At 39.6% G+C, this 16246-nt stretch overlaps 1 protein-coding gene across 13 annotated transcripts in view; it reads left to right on the top strand.

Moving 5' to 3' along the window:
• The window catches only part of LOC127482730 (monoacylglycerol lipase ABHD2), a 290474-nt gene that overhangs the window by 257831 nt on the left and 16397 nt on the right, over positions 1-16246 (top strand). The gene's annotated exons all lie outside the window — the stretch shown is intronic.

The following is a 16246-nucleotide window of genomic DNA, read 5'->3' as shown; positions in this document are numbered from 1 at the left end:
TAAATTTATAAAACTATCCAAAATAAAATATAACCTCCAGAAACACAAAATCCAGAATGGTGGATTTTATGGGAAAATTGATTCCTAATAGCAGAGGTGGTTTTATCCAGTTTATGCCAGGCAAAACCAGCCAATGAATAGTCTTCTAGGAATCCTGGTTTGTTTGTTTGTTTTTGACAGGCAGAGCAGACAGTGAGAGAGAGACAGAGAGAAAGGTCTTCCTTTGCCATTGGTTCACCCCACAATGGCTGCTGCGGCTGGTGCACCGTGCTGATCCGAAGCCAGGAGCCAGGTGCTTCTCCTGGTCTCCCATGCGGGTGCAGGGATCTAAGCACTTGGGCCATCCTCCACTGCCTTCCTGGGCCACAGCAGAGAGCTGGACTGGAAGAGGAGCAACCGGGACTAGAACCCGGTGCCCATAAAGGATGCTGGTGCTGAAGCAGAGGATTAACCAAGTGAGCCACAGCGCCGGCCCCTGGACAGCTTTTTTTCTATATTAAGTTTTACTATGGCAGATACGTTGTTGTTCATGAAAAAAAAAACCTAAATAAGTAAATTTTAAAAAACCAGATTCCATGAGCAGAATTTAGTATGTGAACATCAGTACCTAACAACAGAATAGGTTTTGTAAATTTTGTGCCATTCAAAACCAGCCAATAAACAATCCTGTAGCATTCCTGGTTTTTAAAAGAAGTACCTGAGGCAAACCTGTTGTCAATAACTGTGAATTCCTTCTACTTAAAAATCTTCAAATTTACTTTTTCCACATATATTTATCAGAGGTATTATCTGTATTGAGGTGTGCTTATTCCTTCTGAACTGAAAAGGCTTAGTTTACTTTTCCCAAAAATATATATGAGAAGGGGTGCTGTTCTCTTTCTGGGGAATAAGTGTCATTTGTAGTCAGCATTTTTCTAGATTAAGGTATACAATGACAAATGCATTATATTGATGAAAGAAAACTAAATATGGAAATCTGAAACAACAATTTAATTAGGAGAAGCCATACAGTTGAAAGAATAAGGCAGCCAGTGTGAAGCCAAAAATGTAAATAAAATGAGGACTCTGAAATGTGAGTTGAAGCAGTCCAGAAATTTTAAATAAAGAGCTGATATCCAGTCACGTGAATTGTTAAATTAAGCTTAAACCAAGAATGTAACTTGGTAAATTTATAAGAATATCCAAAACAAAATTGAACACAGAAAACAGAAAAAGCAGTGTGGACTAGTATGGGAAAATGGCTCACAGCAACAGAAGTGGATCTATGCAGTTTCTGCCAGCCAAAAACAGCCAATGAACAGTCCTCTAGATTTTCTGATTTTTTTAAAAGTAGTGCCTGAGGCAAACCCATTTACAACCCCTAAATACCTTCTGTCCTAAAAAGGCTTAAATTTTACTTTTTGCATATAGATAGATAGATAGATAGATAGATAGATAGATAATGGATATTATATATATGAAGTATAAGTGCTCTTTGTCTTTTGGGGAATTAATGTCAGATATGGGCAGCTTTTTTCTATATTAAGGTATGCTATGGCAAATGTGTTGTTGTGAAAGAAACAAGTAAGAACTGGTTTTATCCAGTTTGTGCCATCCAAAACCAGCCAACGAACAGTCCTCTAGAATTCCAGTTTTTTAAAAAGAAATACGTGAGGTAAACCCATTTTCAGTAACTGTGAATTAACTTCTGTGATAAAAAAGTCTTAAATTTATTTTTCGCACATACTTATATCAGAAGTGGAGGTATTCTTTGCCTATTTGAGAAAGTTTCAGATGTGGAAAACTTTTTTCTATATTAAGGTACACCATATCAAATATACTGTTGTTGATGAAGGAGATATAAGAAGTAAATTTAAAAAATGAGAATCCATGAGGGAAATGACACAAACCTGAAAGAATAAGGGAACAAGTGTGAAACCAAAAATATAAATAAAATGAGGACTCTAAATGGTTACTGAAAGCAGTCCAGAATTTTTTTAAAAGAGCTGATAAATTACATGAATTCCTAAATCAAGCAAAAAATTAAGAATGTTACTCAGTAAATTTATAAAAATATCCAAAACAAAATCTAACACACAAAATAAAAAGAAAATAGATGCAGACTAGTATGGGAAAATCACTTCCTAGCAACAGTACTGGTTTTATCCAGCTTGTGCTGGCAAAAACTAGCCAATGAACAGTCCTCTAGCATTCCAGTTCATTTAAAAGAATTAATTGAGGCAAACCCATTTTCAATAACTGAATTTCTTCTGAACAAAAAAGGCCTAAACTTACTTTTCCCAAATATGCATATCCGAAGTGGAGATGTTCTCTGTTTTGGGAATAAATGTTCGATGTGGTCAACGTTTTTCTGCATTAAGGTAGACTGTGGCAGCTTTGTTTTGTTAATGAAAGAAAACTAAATAAATAAATTTATAAAACTGTATTCCACGACAGAAATGTCATACAGCCAAAAAATAAGGAAGCCTGCATGAATACAAAATATAAATAAAATGAGTACTCTAAATGGTGACTAGTCCCAATCAGTGAATTTTTAGTAAAAAAGACTGGGTATTCAATTACATATATTATTTCATTGAGCGTAAATCCAAAAATGTAACTCAGCAAATTTATAAAGATATCGAAAATATAAAGTAACACACACACTCACACACATGCAGACACACACACACACACACACACACACAAAAGAATTGTATACTCATATGGGAGAATCGGTTCCTAGCAATAGAACTGGTATTATTCAGTTTGTGCCAGCAAAAGCCAGGCAATGAACAGTCCTCTAGCATTCCAGATTTCTTTTAAAAGAATTAACTGAGGAAAACCCGTTTTTAATAACTTTGAATTCCTTCTGAACTAAGAAGGCTTATATTTACTTTTCGCAAATGTATACATTAGAAGTAGAGGTATTCTCTGTCTTTTTTGGGAATAAAAATTGTAGGCTAGTGTCGCTCCCCCATTCGCTGAGGAACGACACAGGATCCTGTGCTGTTCTTTTGTCTGCTCGGCCCTTCCCGGGTTAGCTGCCGGTCCTTCCCGGGTTGGCTGCCGACCCCTCCACCTCCGTGGAGGGGCGGCACCCCCTGCCACTTTCCCCAGTTCCGTGGAGGAGTGGCACACCGACGGCCGGCTCTCTCGGGGGCTGCTCAGGTGTTCCTTCAGATGTTCCTGGTGCACGTTGTCTCTCTCCTCCTTTATAGTCCTCTTCCACCAATCCCAACTCTGCTACCCACACGCCGAGCACGCTGCTCTCCTCCAATCAGGAGCAGGATCAGCTCCTGCAGTTTATCAGTCAAATTGGCGAGAGGCAGCTGCGTAGAAGTTTACTCCTCCCCAGTGCCATATTGTGGGAGAGCAGATGCATAGAATAAGTCTTAATTCCAGTAAGTTAGTCTAGTTTCAGTTGCTCCCCACAGTTCATCCTTTCTTTTTATTCTTTGGCGTTGATACGTGCCTGCCTTCGGTGCCCCGCGGCACACGCACTGCTCTGCTTGCTGGAGTTGCCCGCAGGTGCTTACAAGCCCTACCAATCAGGCAAACCGAATCCGGGTCCTCTCTTCGCCATGTTGTGAGGAGGTTTTTAGGCGCTGATGTGTGCCTGTGTTCGGTGCCCTGCAGCACATGCTCTGCTCTGCCTGCCCACAGGTGCTTACCGCCTTACTAATCAGGAAGACGGAATCCGAGCCTTCTCATTGCCATATTGTGGGGAGACTTATTTATGTTGATTCGTGCCTATCTTCGGTGACCTGCGGCGCATACTCTGCCTGCAGGTGCTTATCGCCTTACCGAATCCAAGGCAGACCAAATCCAAGCCCTCTCATTGCCATGTTGTGGGGAGGCCTTATTTTTCTCTGTTTCTCTATCTCCGGGCATTCCTATTTCTCTTATTTTACTTCTATCTGCCAGCATTCCTATTTGTCTCATTTTACTTCTATACTTCTGTTTCTCTTATCCCCGCGGCTTCCTGGCGCCCGCCCCGCGGCGGCTTCCTGGCTCTGCGCAGCTTCAGCCTGCACTTCTCTCATCTGTGCAGCTTCCCGGATTCGCGCGCACTCGGCGGTCTCTGCGCCTTTCGCGCCCGCACCACGGCCTCCGCGCCAGCCCCGCGTTCCCCTCTCTACTCGCGCCCTGTGTGCTCTCTCTGCTCGTGCCCCACGCGCTCTCTCTGTGCTCGGCGGCTTCCGCGAATCACGGCCTAGCTCACTTTTCTGCTACCAATTCAGTTTTCAGTCTAAGTTACACGGGCTAACCTGACAAATTCCAACCTAGCTTACGTCTCCGCTTTTCGGTTTGGCTTCCCGTCTTTTGCTCCCCGGGCTGACTTGACGAATTCCAACCTAGCTTACGTCTCCGCTTTTCGGTTTGGCTTCCCGTCTTTTGCTCCCCGGGCTGACTTGACGAATTCCAGCCTAGCTTACGTCTCCACTTCGGCCTACCCCCGCGGCTTCATTTTCCATAGCTTATATCTTTCTCTACCCGGTACTTTTCCTAAGTTTCTTCCAACAATATTTCTCTCATTTCTCCTGGCTTCTCCCCCAGTCTGTATCTGAGTCTGTTTTTTCTAGCTTTCACTTTCACTTTTAATCTTAGATTTCTCCTAGCTTCTTCCCGCAGTCCGTATCCAAGTTTGTTTTTTCTAGCTTTCACTTTCGCTTTCAATCCTAACTTCTTCCGGCACTTTTTCCGTCTGGCTTTTCCCTAAGCTCTTCCCTAGTCTCTCTCTCCGGTATTTTCCCGCTTTTCCCCTCCTAGTTTTCATATCCTAGTCACGGCACCATTATCCCTCCTAGGCTTCATATCTGAGTCACGGCACCATTATGACGCTCCCCCTCTTCATGGAGGAACGACACTGGACCCTGTGCTGTTCTTTTGTCTGCTCGGCCCTTCCCGGGTTTGCTGCTGGTCCTTCCCGGGTTGGCTGCCGACCCCTCCACCTCCGTGGAGGGGTGGCACCCCCTGCCACTTTCCCTGCTTCCGTGGAGGTGTGGCACACCGATGGCCGGCTCTCTCGGGGGCTGCTCAGGTGTTCCTTCAGATGTTCCTGGTGCATGTTGTCTCTCTCCTCCTTTATAGTCCTCTTCCATCAATCCCAACTCTGCTACCCACACGCCGAGCACGCTGCTCTCCCCCAATCAGGAGCAGGATCAGCTCCTGCAGCTTATCAGTGAAACTGATGGGCAGCTGCATAGTTGTTTGCTCCTCTCAGCGCCATAACTGTGGGAGAGCAGATGCATAGAATAAGTCTTAATTCCAGTAACTTGGTCTAGTCTCAGTTGCTCCCCACAGGCTAGAATGGGAAAATCTGTTCCTGGCATCAGAAGTGGTTTTATCCAGTTTGTACCAGAAAAACACCAGCCCATGTACAGTCCTCTAGCGCCCCTTTTCTTTTAAAGGAAGTAAGTGAGGGAAACCCATTTTTAATACTGAAAATTTCTTCTGAATTAAAATGATTTAAATCTACTTTTTCCATATATATTTACACACACACACACACATCAGACGTGGAGGTATTCTGTGCCATATTGAGAATAAAATCACAGATGTGGGTGGTTCTTTTCTATATTAAGGTATACTGCAGCAACTGTGTTGTTGAGCAAGAGAGAATTAAAGAATTAAATTTAAAAAACTGGAATCCACGGGGGAAATGGCATATAGCTGAAAACATAGGGGATCCACTGGATGCAAAAATATAAATAAAGTGAGGACTCTAAATGGTGACTAGAAGCAGTTAAGAATTTTTTATAAAAGACTGTATATTCAAATACATTAATTCCTCCATCAAGCAAAAAACAAAAAATATACCTTGATAAATTGATAAAAACATACAAAATAAAATGTAACACACACACAAAATTGGAGACTTGTATTGAAACTTGGTTCCTAGCAACAGAACTGGTTTTATCCAGTTTGTGTGGGCAAAAACCAGCTGATACAAAGTCCTCTAGCATTTCTGTTTTTTCTTAAAATAAGTGCTTAAGGCAACCACATTTTCAATAACTGTGAATTCATTCTGAACTGAAAAGGCTTAAATTTATTTTTCACATATATATATTATATATATATATATGAGAGAAGTCAACGTGTTATCTGTCTCTTTGGGGAATAAATGTCAGATGTTGTCAGCATTTTTCTGCTTCAAGATGTACAATAGTAAAAGTGCTTTGTGGATTAACGAAAGCTAAATACATAAATTTAAAACACTGGAAACCATGAGGTAATTGTCATATACCAAAAAAAAAATGGAGCCAGCATGGAGACCAAATACAAATAAAATGAAGACTCTAAATAGTGACTAGAAGCAGTGAAGTAATTTAAAACAGAACAAAAACACCAGATATTCAATTACATGAATTCTTCTACCAAGCATAAACCAAAAATGTAACTCGGTAAATTTATAAATATATCAAAAATAGGCTGGTGCTGTGGCTCAATAGGTTAATCCTCCGCCTGTGGCGCTGGGGTGCCAGATTCTGTCCCAGTTGCTCCTCTTCCAGTGCAGCTCTCTGCTATGGCCCAGGAAGGCAGTGGAGGATGGCCCAAGTGCTTGGGCCCTGCACCCATGTGGGAGACCAGGAGAAGCACCTGGCTCCTGGCTTCAGATCAGCGCGGTGCACCGGCCGCAGTGTGCCAGCTGCAGCAGCCATTGAGGGGTGAACCAACGGAAAGGAAAACCTTTCTCTCTGTCTCTGTCCACTCTGCCTGTCCAAAAAAAAATATATATATATATCAAAAATAAAATGTAACACAGAAAATAAATTAAAAACCCCAAATGTGGAATAATATGGGAAAAGCAGTTTCTGTCAAGAGAACTGGTTTTATCCTGCTTTGTGCCACAAAATCCAGGTAGTGACCAGTTCTCTTGCATTCCTGTTTTTTTAAAAGGCAGTATCTAAGGCAAATTCATTTACAGTAACTGTGAATTCCTTCTAAACTAGGAAGGCTTAAGTTTTGTTTTCCCAAATATATATATATATATATATATATATATATATCACAATATATCATAATATGTAGTATATCATACCAGTACATTGAATCATAAGCATGATATAATTATTCCAATGGATGCAAAAAACCATTCAATGAAATTCAACACCCATTCCTGTTTCATAAAAAAAGAAACATAGTTCAATATAATAAAGGTTATATATGACAACTCTCAGTCACTGTCCTATTGAACGAGGGAAAATCAAATGCATTTCCTCTAAGATCTGGAACCACACTAGGATATATATTTATTGTTGCTGCTCTTATTCAATACAGTATTGGAATTTTTAGCCAGAGCCTTTAGGAAAGAGAAAGAAAGAGTACAAATAGAAAGGAGAAGCTCAAGCTATTCCTTCTCAGATGATATGCTTCTGTATGATGAGAAACCTAAAGACTCCTCAAAAACACATTAGAACTGACAAATTCTGTAAAGTCACAGGATACAATCAACACACAAAACAAGTTACATTTTTATACACCAATAATTAACTCCTTGTGGAAAGAATGATAAAAACAATCCCATTCAGGAGAACTACCAAAAAATGCCTGGGAGCAAATTAAACCTGGTAAGTGAACGGCCTCTGCAATGCACATTACAAAAAACCAAAGAAAGAAATTGAAAAAGACACAGAAAATGCAAAGACTGCTCATATTCATGGATTGTAAAAAGTAATTTAAAACTTTCCATATTACCCAAAGTAATTTACAGGGTCAGTGCTTCCTCATGAAAATATTTATGACATTTTTCACAATTGTGTTAAAAACAATACTAAAATTCACGTCTAAGCACAATAGATTCAGCAAAGGCAGAACAAACTTGAACAAAAAGAACAAAGCTGGAGGAATCACAATACAAGATTTCAAGGTATACTCCAGGACTATTGTAAACAACACAGCATAGTGCTAGCATAAAAACAGACACAAAGATGAATAGCATAGGATAGAACAGGAGATTCCAGAAACTAATCCATGTATCTACTAATAATTGAACTTTGACAAAAGTGCTCAAAGCACGTATACTCTTTCTTCAATAAATGGTGCTGGGGAAACTGAATCCCCTTACACAGAGGATTAAGATTGACCCCTACTTTTTATCCTATACAGAAATCCACTTTAAATGGATTATGTATCTAAATGTAAGGCCTGAAGCTATTCAACTACTACAACAAATAACAGGGGACATAGGTCAAACCAGTAAGAAAGACTATTGGCTATATAAACATGTATATATTTATTATATATATTATAGTTATTGCCAAATAAATAAATGAATGAATAACAAATGCTGGTGAGGATGCAGAGGAAAGAGAAGAAATGCAAGTTAGTGTAGCCAATAGGAAAAAGAGTTGAGTTCCTCCAAAAAAAATCTTTCTTACTATAGAAGGAATTCACTGTTATTGAAAATTGGTTTGCTTCAGGTAGCTCTTTTAAGCGAACATTAATGCTACAGGACTTTTTACTGGCACGTTTTTGCTGGCACATACTTGATAAAAAAAATTCTGTTGCTAGGAACTGATTTTCCCAAACTAGTTCACAATTCTAGTTTTTTTTCCATGTATGTTACATTTTATTTTGTATATATTTATAAATTTACCAAATTACCTTTTTGGTTTTATGCTTGATAGAGGAATTCATGTAATTGAATATTCAGATTTTTTGTTAACTTTTTAGTCACCATTTTGACTCCTAATTTTATGTATATTTTTGGCTTCTCGCTGACTCTGTTATTTTTTGCACTGTGTACCAATACACTCGTGGATTCCTGTTTTTTAAATGTATGTATTTAGTTTTCATTCACCAACAACTACATTTTTGCCATAGTACAACTTAATATAGAAAAAAAGTGACTCCATCTGGCATTTATTCCCAAAAAAGAAAGAAAATACCTCAATTTCTGTTCTGTACATTTGGGAAAAGTAAAATTTAAGCCTTTTTTAGTACTGAATGAATTCACAGTTATTGAAAATTTATTTTTCTCTGGAAGGTCTTTCAAATACACACCAATGCTAGAGGACTGGTCATTGGCTGGTTTTGCTGGCACAAACTGGATAAAACCAGTGTTGTTGTTAGGAACTGAATAGTCCAAACTAGTGCACAATTCAGTTCAGTTTTGTGTTTGTGTGTGTTATTTTATCTTGGATATTTTTATAAATTAACCAAGCTACTTTTTTGGTTTTATGCTTGATGTAGGAATTCATATAATTGAATATTCTGTGTTTTTTTTAATTTGTAGGCCAATTCTAGTCAGCATTTTGAGTCCTAATTTTATTTATAATAAGTTATACCTGGAGGGGGCCGCCCTCTCACCTGTCACGCGCCACACGTTCATGGGGAACCTGGCGCTAAACCATTCGTAGACGACCTGCTTCCGGGTCGGGGTTTCATACGTAGCAGAGCAGCTCCCTTGCTGCGATCTATTGAAAGTCAGCCCTCGACACAAGGGTTTGTAAACAAAAAAAAAAGGAAAAAAATAATAAGTTATAGCTGGAACACAGTTTTTTTGTGTTTCTTTTTTTATGAGATTAAGGCAAGGTGTTAGGAGATGGAACACCAATGTGGTTGCTTGAAGCTTGGGGATTGTGTTGGGCCTATGAAAGGAGACTTGAGCAGTCAATGATAATGCTTGTTAGATTCTAACTCTGTTCATTTTCCTGAAGACATTAACTTGGTTGTTCAAAAACAACTCTTAGATTGTGAATAAGTTAACTATAAAACAGTAAATATGCTTACTGGCACTCTAATTTGATCACCAGACATGAGAAAGTATTATAAAACCTGATTTTCATGAGGGGCTCATGCATCTAGTGAAGAACAGCAAAAACTGAAAATAACAAGACAGGGAGAAAGAAAAGATGGAAAAGCAAAATAAAAATTAAAAACTCATCCACTAAATTGTGCTAAAAAATTTGTCTCAAAATATGTAAATGTCATTGGAACATTTATAAATGAATGCAAGATGAAATATACAAAAAACTCTTCCAGATAATGTAATATAAGGATAATTGGGATTTTCCAATAGATTAATGAAGATGTCATATTTACTAAAATGCTCCACAATAAAGAAAAATAAAATTAGAAATAAAATGAACAGATCAATTACAGATCTTTGAAATAAGAAGCATAGCCACAAAACTTCAAAACTCAATAAAGAAGGTAATTTTCAGTTCTCAGATTAAAGAAAATTGTATCTTAGAAGAGCTCATGAGAGGCTTGCACTTGTTTGCATTCCAGCTGCTCCACTTCCCATGCAGCTCCCTGCTGATGCTCCTGGGAAAGCAGCAGAAGTTCCTGGGCCCCTGAACTCATGTGAGAGACCAAAAAGAAGCTCCAGGCTGCTGGCTTCAGCCTGGCCCAGCCCTCCTGTTGTGGCCATTTGAGGAGTGAACCAGTGAATGGAATATGCTTGTTTTCTCCCTCCCTCCCTCCCTCCTTCCTTCCTTCCCTCTCTCTCTCTCTGCAGCTCTCCAGTTCCCTCTCTCTCTGTAACTCTACCCTTCCAATATATAAATAAAAGTTTAAAAAGGCTAGTATCCTGTTCAGTGAGGATGGTTTGGGGTTAAAAAAAAAATGAAAAGATGGGCTCATGAAGGAGTCCACCAGGTTTTAATACTCACAGATAGTACTTTGAAAGGAACATTTTAGAGACTTGAATAATATAATGGGAGCTGTATTTAGCTATAGTTAAGGTTACTGAGTGAAAGAATGGGTAAAATGGGGGAAAAAGAATAAACAAAAATATTTCAGCATTGTTGATAAGCTAAGCCTTAAATAGCAGAAAACATGCATTCTATTTAGTGAGTACAATAAATAAAAGTCAGTGTATGCATAGAGAAGTCAAAGAAATTTTCACAATTCAAGATGATTATTTAAATGAAGAAATATGCTTTGTTTGAGGAGCAGCATAGGATAAATAAAAAATTATTCCACAATCTATGGAAATTCTCAACATCCTTATCTTTGCTTGTTGTCCTTCTTCCATGCTCACCATTTCACTGTGGAATTCCTATTAGATCAAACCCATATCAATCCACCTATCTTCCATATCTTTGAACTACTATTTCAGAATGTTTTTTCTTTTTCTCTGTTTACCGTGTTTTTGATTTTTTATAATATTCTGTGTATTTATGCTATAACTGACACTAGTTGAAATTTTATTATGTTTAATAATTTTATCTTTTCAAACATTTACAAGTTGATATTACATAGATGTTCATATATATATATAAAATAAATCTCTCTTTGTCTCTCTCTCTCTCTCTCTCACAAACACACACACACACACACACACACACAGGTTAAAAAGGAATAATGGAAAACATGTTGCAGGCAAAGAGAAACTGATAGTAGCGAACTTGATGACATTCCATAGCAGCAAACTTGATGACATTCCATAGCATGTATAAGCATAAAGAAGACACTCTATAATGATAATGAAAGTAATTCAAAACTTATTCTCTATAAAAATATAAAATTCTGAAATATATATTAACCTCTTTTATCTGAATAAAAGTATCTATAAAACCTATAGAAACTCTATGCATAAAGTCTGAAAAGTTGGCCGGCGCCGCGGCTCACTAGGCTAATCCTCCACGTAGCGGCGCCGGCACACCGGGTTCTAGTCCCGGTCGGGGCGCCGGATTCTGTCCCGGTTGCCCCTCTTCCAGGCCAGCTCTCTGCTGTGGCCAGGGAGTGCAGTGGAGGATGGCCCAGGTGCTTGGGCCCTGCACCCCATGGGAGACCAGGAAAAGCACCTGGCTCCTGGCTCCTGCCATCGGATCAGCGCGGTGCGCCGGCTGCAGCGCGCCGGCCGTGGCTGCCGTTGGAGGGTGAACCAACGGCAAAGGAAGACCTTTCTCTCTGTCTCTCTCTCTCACTGTCCACTCTGCCTGTCAAAAAAAATAAAATAAAAAATAAAGTCTGAAATGTTCAGTGCTTTCCCCCCTTAGTTGTAAAATAAGTCTAACATGGTCCCCCAGCACAGCGTCTATTTAATGGTCACTCAAAAACTTCCCAGTAGTAGGTAAAAAAGAAGTAACGATATATGCATTAAATAATGAAAGTGTCATTATTCACATTGCAATTTAGAAACTTGTAAAACTCATACTAATGTAACAGATTAACTGAAATCAGTTGAATTAACAAAATCTTTGACTTATGGTTAATATACAAAATTAAGAATATGCATGCAATTGCATCTGTAGATTGGAAATTTTATAAAGGTTATAAATCTTTCCAAATTGATCTATACTTTCAATGGAATTCAAATTATAATTTCAGCAGAATATTTGATGGGTAGAAATTAATAATCTTGTTACCAAAAGGTAACAAATGACAATGATAGTCAAAGGAACCCAGGATCGGATAAAGGTTTCCCTAGGATGAGGACAACTGTTCCTGGAGAGTAAGGCCAGAACATGGAATCAAGGAAGCATCCCTGCATACCAGGGATAAATCCCACTTGGTCTGGGTGGATGATCTTTCTGATGTGTTGCTGCATTCTATTGGCGAGAATTTTATTGAGGATTTTTGCATCTATGTTCATCAGGGATATTGGTCTGTAATTCTCTTTCAGTGCTGCATCTTTTTCTGGCTTAGGAATTAAGGTGATCCTGGCGTCATAGAAAGAATTTGGGAGGATTCCCTCTTTTTCAGTTGTGCTGAATAGTTTGAGAAGAATTGGAGTCAGTTCTTCTTTAAATGTCTGGTAGAATTCAGCAGTGAATCCATCTGGTCCTGGGCTTTTCTTTGTTGGGAGGGCCTTTATTACTGTTTCAATTTCTGTCTCAGTTATGGGTCTGTTTAGGTTTTCGATGTCTTCCTGGTTCAGTTTAGGTAGGTTGCATGTGTCCAGGAATCTATCCATTTCTGATAGATTTCCCTGTTTACTGGCATGCAAGTCCTTGTGGTAATTTCTGATGATTCTTTTTATTTCTGTGGTGTCTGTTGTTACATTTCCTTTTTCATCTCTGATTTTATTGATTTGGCTCTTTTCTCTTCTTTTTTTAGTTAGTTGGGCCAATGGGGTGTCAATTTTGTTTATTTTTTCAAAAGACCAGGGTCCAGAGGGCAGAGGCAGATAGAATCTGGGCTCCAGCAGGGAGCTAGCTGCTCTCAGCAGAAAGGGCCCTGTAGTTCATACCCATTCCATTTGCAAAGTCTTCCCTCCAAATCCTCAGAGGTTTGGCTGCAGGAATCACCTCTCCTCCCTTGGATGCTTGATTCCTTTAATAAAGTGATGTTGCATTTTGCATATAACCCACAGCCCTCCCACATATCTTAAATCAGCCCTAGATTACTTAGCATACCTAATACAGTACAAAAGGTATGTAAATAGTGTTACACTGTATTGTTTAGAGAATGATGACCAAAAAAATGGTCTGTACATATCCAACATAGATACAGTCATTTTTATTCTAGAGCCAGAGAAACTGAAACAGAGCCCAAACCAGAGACAGAGAGGCCCCAACCTCTGATTCACTCTCCTGTGCCCACCGTAGCCCGGGCTGGGCCAGAACCAGAGCCAAGAATTCAATCTAAGTCTCTCACATGGATGGCACAGGTATAACTACCATTATAACATTATAACTGCCATTAGCTACCACCTCCCAGGGTGTGCATTGGCTAGAGGCCAAAATTGGGAGCCAGAGCTTGGAATTGAAACCAGGCATTTCAACATGGCACACAGGCCTCTTAACTGATGGACCAAAGACCCATCCCTTTCTGAGTATTTTTGGCTCACGGTTGCCTGAATCTGCAGGGGCAGAACACACAGATGTTCAGGGCTGTGTTCACCTTCTAATCTTTCCAGGTGGGACTGTACATGATGCATCCAAACCACATTCACAAGGACCAAATAATTAAAATCCTCAATGATTAAAAACTGTAGGTCAAATAGTTTCAAAACAACTAGTGAGTTCTCAGTTTAGACTGTGAGGTTATGCTTGTTTAGGACACAGGACAGAATCACAGATTCTTAAAAATGAAAATAGCCCTGGAAATCATATCAGAGTCATTACACAATACAACTCCAAGGTACAGATTCACATCAAATTTTATATACGTAATACCTGTGGTATATGCAGTATTGCCTAGATCATGTAGTCATCCCATAAATCGTATACAACAGAACCATCTGTAGACATGCACAGAGGTCCCACTTTACACAGCCTTTGTGAATCTAAATATCTGAAACTGAGACCCAAGAATCTATATTAATGTAATTTCCCTAGGATACCTAAAGGCACAGCCAGGTTTAGACCAGTTTTTGTCAACTGATAAAGCTAGAATAGTAATAATGAAAAGAATGGTAAAATAATTATAGCCATTATTGGTGTTTATCGCCCAATACTGTTATTAGTTAACATGCATTGTCTTAATTTAATTTTGAGAGATATTATTCATAGTGTTATCCACTTATCACAGACATAGAAAGAGAGGGAGTTGGAATAACCCTCTAAAGTTACCCACCTAGAGCTGGCCAGGGCAGATCTGCTCAAGCTCCAGCATGCTACAACATAGCTGTGAAGAACACACCAAGTTATACAGAAGCAAAATGTTCACTTCTGCTACAGAGCCAATAATCATATCACTGATTTTCTTTATTTTATTTTATTTTTTAATTTATTTGACAGGTAGAGTTATAAACAGTGAGAGAGACAGAAAGGTCTTCCTTCCATTGGTTCACTCCACAAATGGCCGCTACAGCTGGCACTGTGCCGATCCAAAGCCAGGAGCCTGGTGCTTCCTCCCGGTCTCCCATGTGGGTGCAGGGGCCCAAGCACTTGGGCCATCCTCCACTGCCCTCCTGGGCCACAGCAGAGAGCTGGACTAGAAGAGGAGCAACCAGGACTAGAACCCGGTGCCCATATGGGTGCCAGTGTCACAGGCAGGAGATTAACCAAGTGAGCCATGGCGCCAGCCCCAGATCACTGGTTTTTTTTTTTTAATGTGTAAAGCATCTGCCATCAGTCCTTGGGAAAACATTTTTCATTCATTTCACTGAAATAAGTGTGCCAGGAGCAAGAGACAAGTGGGAGAGCCATATGTATTTTCCTCCAAGAAGTGCCCTTGGAGGTGGTCACCTGAAGTGTGGATGCGCCTGACTATAGCCTCTCAGCCAGGGCTCTCTCAGACTAGCACACTTCATCTCCAACAGACCCAAAAAGTGGATTCCTTTATGTCCAGTGTAGCCTAGAAAGCTCCCCCATGGTTGACTCTCGTTTTTATCTGCTCTGGAGGAGCAGGGACTGGATCCAGCTCCACAAGGGAGACTGAATACTGCCATTGACTTGTGGGTACATTTATGCAGTCTTCATTATATCTTGCCTTTGTGCTAAGGATGCTAAGGTTCTCCTTTATATTTGTTTAACATAGAGAACACAGAACGTGGGCAATGGCTCACAGATAGAAACATGATTATGCCCTGGTCCTGTCCCCTCCCTTCCACAGACTGAACATTATTGTTCCTTCCTGGGACACCCCCTTCTGCTGCCCCACCCTCTATCCCTGCCTAACTCTTGCTATTTCGCCTTTCATTTCAGTGTCATTGTCTCTCAGAATTTTTTCTGACTGATTGTTTGAACCCCACTTTCTGAAATACTGTGATTCCTATTTATAGTAGCTCATCATTGATATAACACTTGTTCTCAACCAGATACTGCTTCCATTGCTTTACATATGGTAACTGATTTATGTAGAGTGTTGTTGGCTGAGAAATAATAGGCTCAGAGAGAGTAAGAGATTGAGATCGCACAGCTAGTAAAAGGCAAAGGCTAGTTTAGAATCCAGAATTCTTGTTCCAGAATCTGCGAAAGATGCAGTATATTTGGGACAACATTTTCTGATGTGTGTTTGGGGATGCAAAAATAAAACCAAAATTCTATAGTTAACTGTATATTAGACCTACATACTGAGGGCAACTGGTCTGTACTTCCATGGGGACATCCCCTTCCTTCCTCGATATCACACTCTACCTGTGTTTCTAGGACTTTCTCTCACTACAAGTTTGAATTTGCTTCAGAACCACATGTCTAGTAGCAAATGTATGGGCACTTTAGGTTGGACAGTGTACTTAATCTCAAGGAATATCAGGGAGCGCTAGAGCTTTCTTGGTAGTTAAAAGTCTAAGATTCATTTTCTTTCATGATTAAATCTGTGTTAGTTAAGGATCTTTTCTGGAATGGTAGCCCAGTGTGACAGAAAGATATTTAAGAAAATCTGTAACAGTGATGGAACTGATAATTAATGATGCTTTTCAGGA

The sequence above is a fragment of the Oryctolagus cuniculus genome, chromosome 12, assembly GCF_051225735.1.
Source record: "Oryctolagus cuniculus isolate XC-2025 breed Fujian yellow rabbit chromosome 12, ASM5122573v1, whole genome shotgun sequence".
Taxonomy (NCBI): domain Eukaryota; kingdom Metazoa; phylum Chordata; class Mammalia; order Lagomorpha; family Leporidae; genus Oryctolagus; species Oryctolagus cuniculus.
The sequence above is the reverse complement of the archived record's forward strand: the minus strand, read 5'-3'. Positions and strand labels throughout refer to the sequence as shown.